We start from the raw sequence: 12,280 nt of genomic DNA on the forward strand, positions 1-12,280 counted from the left end.
CAGGAAACCCTTTGTCCAGGCCACCATCTGCCAAGTTTCGGTCAGCAGCAGGAGGCCAGACTTGTGTCTGTGGTGGCAGCGTCCATTTTGTGAAGCTGAGGCTCTGTTTAACTTTAACCGGGGTTAAGGCTACGCACATGTCGTGTCCCTCTAGAAGGGTGGAATGCTATCCCCGTCGCCAGAATTGGCGAGGGGATAGTATTCCAATTCATATGACACCTTACTCGACATGTTTTGATAAAGCCAAACCAAAGATAGCATTTAACCGCGAGGATTATAATGCACTTAAGAGTATATGGTATGGCCATATCCCGGACCAGCTTAAGGAGTGGTTCCCGACAGCTGCAGACAGGCTCAGCTCATGCTAGAGCACCATCTCACATATTTCCAAGCACTCTGCCTCCAGGATTGATGAGGCCTTCCATAGGAGTGGCTGATAGGAACACATGTGTCCAGTTTAGGGTTAGGCACAGGCATACTGTACCTAAGTAAGAGGTGATTACACCAACTTACCCCAGCTGAGTGATCAGCCAGTTGTGTCAAATATGGAGGCCAGGCCGGGGTGGCACAATACATGCTGCAGCCCCTGGTAGGCCTTGGCTACACCTATGCCCTGGGTACCTATGGTACACTGTTACAGGGGCCTATAAGGTGAACCAATTCCAATTGTGTTATGCACCTAAGGTACATGGAGTCCATTTTAAGGAGAGAGCAATCAGCCTGGGGCCCTGAATAGCAGGATCCCAGGCCAACTAAGTCAAAAACCAGCTAAACACCAGGCAAAAAGTTTGGGGGTAACCATAGTCAGATATCCACCTTCCTACATAACCCCCCCCCCCCAAACGAAAGGAGATAAGGCTATCCTTGACCAGGTAAGCCTATATTGCCTAAGTGGCCATATAAGGAAGTACCAGCTCTGGCTTGGTAACCCCCTGTCTCATGGTCCACTAAGCAATCCCTCACCCTAAGGGCATCTGAGGGTCTCCACCATAGGGAATCTCTACCTGTGGTGTGTCTTTGCAAAGTCAAAGGCTGGTGTTGGGATGGAGTACTGAAGTGAGTTTCCTCTGTAGGGCTCAGCTTCCTCCAATCACTCTCCACCATGTGTGCCTTTCTTTCTCTGACTGAGTTGCACTGTGCTCTCAGGGTCAACCTCTGGCTACCTAAAGCTGGAGGCTGGGTCCCTCTGTTTGGCTTACTGGAGGCACAGGTCAGGTTTGGGGCCTTTTGGTCCCAGGTTTGGCTGTGCCCAACAATATCCATCTGGGGGAGGTCCCTAACTACTTTTAAGGGGGATCCCTCAGGAGTTTTTAAAGTTTTCACCTCATTAGGGCTACTAGTTTCGGTGCCCCTAATCTGTTGATGGGGGTGCTTTATTTGACAGGGGGCCCTTTGGGTCTCACTGTCCTTCTTGTCCTCTGCAGCCCTGGGCTGAGTAAGGCAAGGTAGAGAGGGGCAGGTTACCTGCTCCAGACTGGGTCCCTCCTGAGAAGGGTCCACTGCCATCAGAGGTTCTGTCAGGCCAGGCCTAACAACCTCTGGGACAGTTCCTTCATCAGGGGTAAGATCAGTTCCCTGAGGAGGCTGATCCTTTCCTAAAGTCTGGTGAGGGGGAGATTTCTCTTCCTCCTCCATGCTCTCTGTTTGGGTGGAGTGATCCATCATTTCAGGCTTCACTACCCATGTATCTGTTTGAGTTTGGGCTGTGGCCATCACAGCCCCTCCAACCTTTTCAGGAGGAGACTCAGTTTGGGTATGGGCTGTTACCAGTACAGCCCTGCTACTCTTTCCAGGAGGGAAGTTATCTAAAGATGGGGCTGAGGTTTGCTCAGCCCTCCCAACCTTTTCAGGAAGGACATCTTGAATTGGGGCTGTAGCCATTACAGCCCCACTAACCTTTCCATGGAGATTTACCATTCTAGAATGGGTTTGCTGTTCAACCTCAGCCCAGGCTGAGATTTCCAAATCATTACCCAGTAGGCAATCTACAGGCAAGTTTGCTGACACTGCCACTCTCTTTGGGCCAGTGACACCTCCCCAGCTAAGATTGACTACTGCCATGGGATGATTGGTTTCTATGCCATCAATGTTTGTCACCTGATATCTGGCATCAGGTAAAAGTTGCCTTGAGGGGACTAGACATTCAGCCACCATGGTGATGCTAGCCCCTGTGTCTCTGAAGGCCTCAACTTTCAAGCCATTGATGAGGGGCTCCTGTCTATACTTGCTCAAAGTGTTTGGGCAAGCAGTGAAATTGGCAAACCCCATGCCAGTCTCATAGACAAGAGTATCTGTGTTAGGGGACCTGGATAGGCCAGAGTCCACCTGTCCTCCAAAAGTAAACCCACCCAAATTCTTGGGGGTGCTCCCACCACCTGGGGGACCACTGCTAACAGTGACAGGAGGTGTTGGAGCCTTACCTGGAGGTATATTCTCTTTATTGCCATTCTTGGGACAACAGATATCTGTTTTGTAATGCCCAACCTGTTTACAGGTATGACAATAAGGCTTTTTCTGGGTTGTAGAAGTGTCTTGGGACCCACCCCCATTCTTGGAGTTTTGGGGCCCTGGGGAAGTCTTTTCCTTACTTTTATCCCCACCCTTCTCTTGAGGCTTGGTAGTCTCTTTCTTTTGGTCACCACCCTGGTTCTTAGGCCTGATCCTGGTTCTGACCCATTTGTCTGCCCTCCTACCCAATTCTTGTGGGGAGGTCAGATCAGAGTCAACCAGGTGCTGATGTAGAAGCTGATTTTGACAATTACTTAAGATTTGCTCTCTCATAATTAAATTATACAATCCTGTATAGTCAGTAACCTTACTTCCCAGCAACCAGCCCTCCAGAGCCTTAGTGGCACACTCAACAAATTCAGACCAGTCCTGAGTCTGTGTCTTCTGGGTATCTCTGAACATTAACCTGTACTGTTCAGTGGTTAAGCCTAACCCATCAATCAGAGCACTCTTCAGGACCATGTAGTTTCTAGAATCCTCATCACTAACTGTGAGGAGTCTGTCTCTGCCTCTACCTTCAAAGGAGAGCCACAAGATTGCTGCCCACTGCTCCTGAGGGATCTGCTGTACCATGCAGGCTCCCTCAAGTGCAGTCATCCATTTGTGGATATCATCCCCAGCTTTGTAGGGGGGCACAATCTTACTCAGGTTTCTTGTATCAAAGGACCTGTCTTTATCCTTCTGGATATTGCTGCCACCAGTGGATCCTAATCCACTCTCTCTGGGCTGTCTTGCTCTAGCAAGTTTCTCTTGGGCGAGGGCAATCTCTAACTCTTGTCTCTGGACTCTCAATTCAGCCTCTCTAATTTGAGATTCTCTCAATTTGGCCTCATGTTCCCTTCTCTGAGGGCTAGTCATCCTTTTTCTGGAGTGACCATGAGAACCTCTAGAAGCATGGGAGTAGTCAGAGTCACCTGAGTGAGTACTTCTCCTCCTAGGCTTCTGGTTAAGTCCACCTGGGGGTCTGAATGGGTTGTTACCTGATTCATTCCCAAGTAAGCTTAAGTTAGCCTGGTTCAGTCTGCTGACCAGCACCTGACTATTTCTGTCATTATCTGACTCACTGCTTTCCACCTCCTCCTCCTCTTCTTCTTCCTCTACATCTACCTGAGGAGCTCCAGTGGTGGAGGCGTCCTCATCTACCAGGATGATAGGGGCAGGGGTGTCTACATTGTCATCCTCTGAAGGATGGCCTCCTTCAGCATCCCCTGTGGGGTTTGCCTTAGAGGGCTTTAGAGTCTCAGACTGGTCTAAGAGCTCTCTTAGGTGGTCTGTAGTAGGGGAAGGCCCTGTCTTCAGACCCCTTAAGACACAAAGCTGTCTTAATTCCTTAAAGGAAAAAATAGCAAATTTGGATGGTGCCCTTGGAGGGTCACTCTCAACAGGAGTAAGTCCACTGGACCCCTCTGCTCCAGACATTGCTCTAGTGTGGGTGGATGTGTTGCAATCTACCTACACTGGTGTTTACCTACTAAACCTATCTAGTAGTTGTAGCTAGGGTGTGCTACTCCCTTTGCTCTACAACAACTAAGTTCAGTAGAACTTAAGTATACTAGTCTTGTTTTATATGTACCTAGCAGGTACCTGTATGATCTTTCAAATGATAATCTCAAAGATTGTAATGGAAAAACAACAGCAAGCTCAGATCCCAATCCGCTGCTCACCAATGTGAGAAGTTGGCCTGGTATATAATGCTCACTAATTCTAGTGATCACTTTGTACCATGCCAAGCAACCCTTATGATGATGGTTGTAATTCAACCTTGTAGACCAGTTATCCTAGTGGTAACGTGGACAAAGCAGTCTTAGGCTAAACTCTGAAAGGCATGTGAAGCCAGCTGTTATACCATACACAACCCCCTTGAATACCAAATGAAAGGGACACCACACAGATATATATTGAAAATATATATTGATTTATTAACTATTAAAATCCCCTGGACTCTTTATGAGCACAGAAGCACAAGCGTTAAATCACAAGACAGTTTAAAATACACAAAAGTTGCACAATATGGATAAGCCCTAGGGGCCACCTAAACCATATACTAAGAAAGTGGTATAGGAGATACCAGGAGGAAAGTGAAGAGGCCTAGGGCCTTGGGAATCGCTGGAGCTATTCGAGACTGGCAATGACTAAGTCGGGAAAGGCCCACGGGACTCGGGTGCAGTGTTCAAAGTGCACGCACTTTTCAATACAAAGTCTATGGTGCGTAAAAAGCACAAAGTTAGAAAGTTAGGAACCTTCCGAGTGACCTACGGAGCTGAAACTTAAAACACTGGCCCTTGGGATGTGTACCAGTGCAGGAGCACCGGCGGAGCTGAGTTACCTCACCCACAGGAAGCGGGTGCACAGGGTCGAAGTTGTGTCGGGTTTCGTCACGCTGGTCGATGGTGCTTGGAGCTGAAGATGCTGCAGGCGGCTCGATGAGAAGAGTTCCGGTGGATCCAAGGGTGGATCTGAAGATGTGAAGACCTGAAAGCAGAGGGGACAGTGTTCAAAGTCACTAGCCAGTCACTACCGTGGAACCAGATTGGAACCAGGCGATGTCGGGTGCAAACAGGCGTTGTCGGGTAGCTTCTTTCTGCAGCCACGTGGATACCCGGGGTCGAGGACGTCCAGGAGTCGGTCACGAGCTGTCCCACGTAGGCTTCTCGCTGTTGGCGGTGTCGGCGACCTGATCGGAGCAAACAGGCCTTGGCAAATGCAAGCCACGCAGAAGTTGAAAGATGCTGTTCACTCGGACCAGCAAGGTCAGAGCGGGTGCTCCTTTTCACAGGAGCTTGGGTAGGTCTGGAGCAACCAGACCTGCTGTGTAAATCTTCGGGTTCGTCGCCAAGATGGCCGCTGACCACGTGGCTAGTGGCCGGGATGGCGGGTCGAGTGGCACAATGCAAAAGGGCCCCACGCAGACCGTGGAGATGCTGGAGGGCTGATCTTCGGTGCAAGGGCTGCTCGGTGGTGGGGGTTCTCAATCCCCAAAGCACAACATCGAGGATGCCTCAGAAGCTGCGCAGTCAGCTTTTCGAGTGTCTTCCAAGGGGTCCGGTCCCACGTCACTCGGTGCCTCCACGGGTCCCTTCTTTGCAGGGACTGTGGATCGGGCTCTGAGAGGTCTGGGAGTCTGGTTCTTGTCGGGCTCTGGGCTCGGTCTCCGGCGGGAGGCGGCGGCAAAGCAGACGTCGAGTTGCTGGTTGGTACCTGTGTTCACAGGGTGGCCACTCCTAGGCCACAAGGGAGATTCTCTTCAGTCTTCTGTGCAGCAGAATGTCGAAGTCCAGTCTTCTTCTTGTTTAAAGTTGATTTCGGGATGATCTGCTGTGCAATGGCACTGCTCCCCCTCTTATTCCCAAACTGGGGGTGGATCACCTACTAGGTCCCTCCTCTGGGAGGAACCAGGAAGGGGGGCGGTTACACCCCCTTTCCTTTGTCCAGCTCCGCGCCAGGACTGGGGCTGGAAGGCCCCAGAACCGGTTTGGACTGGCCTATGCACGGGGACACCTTGTGTGCCCGGGGCATGTCTGATTCTATTCAGCCCTGTCCTACCCAATACACAAAATCCTGTCTGGGGTGGTGCTCGCACCTCCCAAGGCAGGAAACCCTTTGTCCAGGCCACCATCTGCCAAGTTTCGGTCAGCAGCAGGAGGCCAGACTTGTGTCTGTGGTGGCAGCGTCCATTTTGTGAAGCTGAGGCTCTGTTTAACTTTAACCGGGGTTAAGGCTACGCACATGTCGTGTCCCTCTAGAAGGGTGGAATGCTATCCCCGTCGCCAGAATTGGCGAGGGGATAGTATTCCAATTCGTATGACACCTTACTCGACATGTTTTGATAAAGCCAAACCAAAGATAGCATTTAACCGCGAGGATTATAATGCACTTAAGAGTATATGGTATGGCCATATCCCGGAACAGCTTAAGAAGTGGTTCCCGACAGCTGCAGACAGGCTCAGCTCATGCTAGAGCACCATCTCACATATTTCCAAGCACTCTGCCTCCAGGATTGATGAGGCCTTCCATAGGAGTGGCTGATAGGAACACATGTGTCCAGTTTAGGGTTAGGCACAGGCATACTGTACCTAAGTAAGAGGTGATTACACCAACTTACCCCAGCTGAGTGATCAGCCAGTTGTGTCAAATATGGAGGCCAGGCCAGGGGTGGCACAATACATGCTGCAGCCCCTGGTAGGCCTTGGCTACACCTATGCCCTGGGTACCTATGGTACACTGTTACAGGGGCCTATAAGGTGAACCAATTCCAATTGTGTTATGCACCTAAGGTACATGGAGTCCATTTTAAGGAGAGAGCAATCAGCCTGGGGCCCTGAATAGCAGGATCCCAGGCCAACTAAGTCAAAAACCAGCTAAACACCAGGCAAAAAGTTTGGGGGTAACCATAGTCAGATATCCACCTTACTACATCCCATGGGAGCAAAGAAAGCAAGCGCCTCAATGACTGGGCCTCTGTGACGTCAGGCATACTTGGCACCCTCGGAAACCACAGTACACACACATTTCAGTTGCTCACTGCACTAACTCTCGCGTAGACCTTCTCTTTATGCCTGCCCCAGACTGTCTAGCTGCATCCAACATTCAAATATTGGTGCGCGGAGTGTTATACCACTATCCACTCCCCTTGTGGGTGGGAGGCCCTTCAGGAGCGCCGCCCCCCATGTAGCGTCTATATGCCTGGTTTCTCCAAAATTCAGATGATAAGAAGAAAATTGGGGAAGATCTCATTACATATTTTCCATAAATGAGGGTACAGTGCAATTACAGGGTCCATTGTGGGAGGTTGGGAAAGCTACGATCCGGGGGTACGCAAAGGGGTTCCTCAAACACAAACGGCAGGTCCAGGACTACCAACTCTCCCAGCTTGAGGCTCAGGCCCTCCAATTGGAGCACTTGGTGGGATCTGGAGAGGGGGATGCGGAATGCCTTAAGCTACTACTCATAAGAGAGGAGATCAAAAATATCTCCCTTGAATCTGCTAAACTGATCTGGAGAGCCTCGGTGGCCAGGGTCTATGGATGGGGAACCAAAAATGGCAAACTGCTCCATTGGCTCACCACCGATCCAATGGCCATCCGGATTTTGCCTGAGATCTGCGATGCACAAGGCCAAATCTCTAGCACCCCTGTAGCAATTGCACAGGCTTTCGCGGCCTACTACAAAGAGTTATATTCACGATATCTCTCACATAACCTACAAGATAGTTCCTCCTTTCTCCAAGATACCCCACTTCCGTGGCTCTCCCAGGCTGAAAGTGCTAGTTTAGACAAACCTAACATGCCTGAAGAAATTGGGAACGCTATCTCCTCTCTTGCCACCCATAAGACTCTCGGCCCGGATGGGCTTCCTGTGGAATATTACGCAGCTTTCCGTGAGACATTGATCCTGAAACTCCATGCCCTGTTTGAGGAGACTGTGGAAAGGGGTGCCTTTTCATCACTGACAGACAGTGCCACCATCGTAGACATACCAAAGATACATCCTCCTACGCCCTCCTGTGCTCAGTACCATCAAATTTCCCTTAGAAACACGGAGGTCAAAGTCTATGCAACCATTCTTGCCACCCTCATGAAACAAGTGCTCCACACCCTGATCCATCCCCACCAGTGTGACTTTATGCCATGTCGTAGCACAAGGCATTGTCTCAGGTGTATACAAATAGCCCTCGCCCATCATAGTCACCTGTCGCCAAACGTAGCCCTAGTCCTACTCCACTTTGAAAAGGTCTTTGATTTGGTGAACTGGTGTTACATAAGAGATGTACTGGAGAGAGCGGGATTCAGGTCATCCTACCAAAGGATGGTGAAGGTCCTTTACTCTTCTCCGTCATCTGGAGTTCTCATAAACTGTGCACTGTCGGATGCCTTTCCGATCAAGAGGGTGGACCCACCAGGGATATCCGCTCTCCCCTTTCCTATTCGCTCTCGCGATCAAACCCTTGGCGCGTCGTTTCCATAGTGATGGCCAAATCCAGGGAAGGCGTTGGCAGGCATCTCATGAGGACCAAATCGCCCTTTATGCCGTTGATGTCCTCCTCCATCTGTCAGACTCAGCCTGGTCAGGGCCGAGAGCCCTCCACATCCTCCACCTGTTTGAGAGGGCATCGGGGATGCGTTTTAACCCAGCTAAATCCACATTAGTACCTCTCCATGTTCCAAGGGAATGTGTGAACTGGTAGGCCTCCATTCCCATGCGCAGGCTCTCATTTAAATACCTTGGGATCTGGGTGGCACTCCTTCCCGAATTGATCTGGTCCCTCAATCTCACTCCCCTCCTCAAGCGCATGAAGGACAACCTCCATTGCTGGCAGACCCTTCGTTGAACCCTCTAGGGGAGGTGGCACTTTTTAAGATGAGGGTTCTCTCCAGTCTTCTCTACTTTATTCAAAACTTTCCACTCCATCTCCCTTGCTGCTGGTTCTGGAACTGGATGGTCTAATTATGACCTTCCTTTGGGGTGGGGAGAAGTCACAGCTCTCTCACAACATGTCAACGGCCCACATATGATGGGGGATGGGGATAACAAATCCATATCTGTACTACCTAGCCACACGCCTGTTAGTGATTCATGACTGGTACATTTTCTATAGACTACAGTGGTAGTATCTGTCTGGTTTTGTGCCAGTTTTTGTGCCCATTTCTCCCCGCTTCCATTTCCCCACTGCATCCCCTGCAGCCCACACCCCTGCCACGGCGGCTCCGGTCTCCTAGCTGCTAATCCCTCCCCTCCCCTACATAATGGCGTATGGGTGCGCCTAAGGCAAGCCCATCTGTGCCCATCCATGACCCAACCGTGACCAGCGCAAGGAACCCTGTATCTTCCTCATCCATCACTATGACACCACCACCACCCTCTTCGCACTCAACCCTGGAAAACTCAGAGACTGTCAGCAGGCCTTGCCACAGACGACCCACTGCCAGTTCTCCTGCCTCCACAGTTGCCAGACTTTCCCCACCACCCCGGGCTCCAACATTACCGACACCAGCACCAATGACACCCTAAGATGCATTCTCCTCAATGTGTGGTGCGTGCACAAGCACCCCATGGAAATCTGGTCCCTACTCGACTCCATCTCTCCTGACAGTGCCTTTTTCATGGAGACCTGCACCAACGCCTCCTCCACCCCGACATCAACACCGCCATCCCAGATGGATACAAGATCAAGTGGAAGGTCCACCCCAAACACCCAGGTGGAGGCCTCGCCATCGCCCGCAAGAGCACCCTCCGCCTTACCACCTCCAGCGAAACTTTCCCCTTTGCCGAACATTTAAACTACCAGATCCAGACCACCCCACACCACACTACGAGAAACCCTTGTCTACCAACCCCCCCGGACCACGCACACGCTTCGCCACCTCCATCACAGCGGGATGAACCCCAATGATGAAGCATGCCACCAAAGGGCAACCCTGGTTGGTGAGGGTTCTCTAGGATAAAGTATTTGTTCCTATTCATAATTGTGACATTGCTGCCTTTTGTCGGCTTCTCTAACCATAATAGTTTTATCCTGTTGTAGTTTGCAGAGTGCAGATCTCTCGACTTGAGGAAAATTATATTTTAAACCCAATCATTTTCCAGAGCCATCAAAATGTTTATTCAGGACTTTGGTCCCATTCTCCCTGAAAATATCTATATTACAATGTGTGTCAGTAAGTGTACATTTTGACTGTTGTCTGAGGCCATTATCGATGCCAACATTTTCTACAATGTCTAGTCTATCCATCAAGGTTTCCAAATTCACTGGATAGTAACAACTGTAAAACATACACTCGCAAACCGTGTTTTAATAGTAAGTGTCATTTTAATTTGAGCAAATTGGGAAATTTGAACAGATGAACAAATACATTCAATGGGTCCTACACCTGTGCCTGACAAAACCCCAATCCCTTGCTTTAACCGATTTTTTAAGTGTCATCCAGATCATGATCCGACAAATTAACAATCACTAATTAATTGGTGTTCAAGTTACAGTTCTCAATTTAACAATCAGATCCTCCACCACATCCTCATTTTCAGCAGTGCTTGATATCCCTAGGTTTTCTTGGAGTGTGTCTGCACTCCCTGATTTTCTGCTTTTTCTTTTTTCCATTTTCTCCCACCGCTTTGGGGTTTATGTCCTTTCTTGTTAGCTTGCCTCCTAATCTTAACCTGTCCATTTTTAGTAAAAAAGATGATACTGATGTGCCTTGTGGGATGGAAACATCCGGGGTCCTGCCATGTGATGACATACTTTCAATGGATATAAGAGAACTGCTACTAATGGACTTAGTTTCCATTGTGTCCTCAAGTCCCATTTTTCTATCCTGGGCACTTTCTCATTGTCATATTTTTGGGCAAATGTAGAAATCCTCCCCTCTTTAAAATCCAGATCACCTCACTTTGTCTTTCTTAGCTTCTTATCACGTAAGTAAACCTGATGTTCCTTCATGATCCTATTAAAAATTCATTCTTTTTTCAATTGCATCCTTTAGCTCAATAGCCTCCATTTCCTTCTCTATTTTATTAATCTCTGTCTGTAACTTGCTCACTTTTTTGTCCGCATGCTTGATTAAAATCTGCATAATTTAAACGGTGCATTCTGCAAATTACCCTCCCAGTCCTTGAGTGATTCCTTATCTAAATCCTAGAAGGGAGGAAAAACCAGGATCCTCAGACCCCTTAGGGTCTCGTTATTATCTAGATATTTCTGAAATGTCACTCTATCCCACCAGGCCTTCCTTTGTCTGATCAATCTATTCACATTTATTTGCTGAAACTTGTGCAGAGAAAAAATCCTGTGCTAGTTCCTCCCTTCCATTCTTGAATTTAGACATGTTTTCGTATACTAATACTCAAATTTCAAATAAGCAAAGAGGCGAGCAAGTCAGCCCTCAAATATGTCACAAAAATACAAAATGAGCATGGAGTCAATAAAAAACACCTTCAATTTGTCCCACAAGCAGTAATTTCCAAAGAAGCATTGTGCACTCTCTATTAGCACCCGCTGCACAAGGGTGCGACCTGAGGTCACAATATAGAAAATATAGTGGTAAACCAACAGTAAAAAATAAGGTCAATGAGTCTAAATCAAAATGTAGAATGTTCCATATCTTCTTTATTTTGCTTGTACAGTAGACGTATAAATCCAACAGTTGCAGCAAAACAACACAGCTAAGGCATTTTATTCACCACTGTGAACATCTTCAGGGCTGTAATTCAACAGAGACAAAAACATACTTTACTATAATCACAAACACAAAACATAATATACCCAAATTATAGTAAACACAAAACAAAAAGATCGATGCCCAGCTTCCGAAACCAAAGAGAGGGTATTTTCCTTCAAGAATAATATCTTTCCACCAACATTGAAAGAAAAGATACAATGGATTCATAGAACCACCTTAAAACCAAGAGGAAAACAGTCACCATATACATTGTGGAGTAACAAGCAAACATCCCCCCAACAGTCCCTACCGGCCGGAAGGGACTATTTCCTGGCACCCTAAACTTTCAACCACTTAGTTTACATTATTTACATTGATGAACATTTTCTACTACGAGTGCCGCCATTTCCACATTGTTCTTGTTTGTCAACGTACCTCTGGCCCATTTTGGCGGGCACCGAACCTTAAACCATGTCTTATGAAGAAATTGCTAGCACCACAGCCAATCGGGCTGATACATTTAGGTTTACCCAAGAAGAAACCAGTCGCATTTATGCCCTGATTCAGGAAGTAGATCCTTCCTCCACGAGTACCTTCTCCAACCCAAGTATGTTGAGACA

The sequence above is a fragment of the Lissotriton vulgaris genome, chromosome 2_1 (genome assembly GCF_964263255.1).
Source record: "Lissotriton vulgaris chromosome 2_1, aLisVul1.2, whole genome shotgun sequence".
Taxonomy (NCBI): domain Eukaryota; kingdom Metazoa; phylum Chordata; class Amphibia; order Caudata; family Salamandridae; genus Lissotriton; species Lissotriton vulgaris.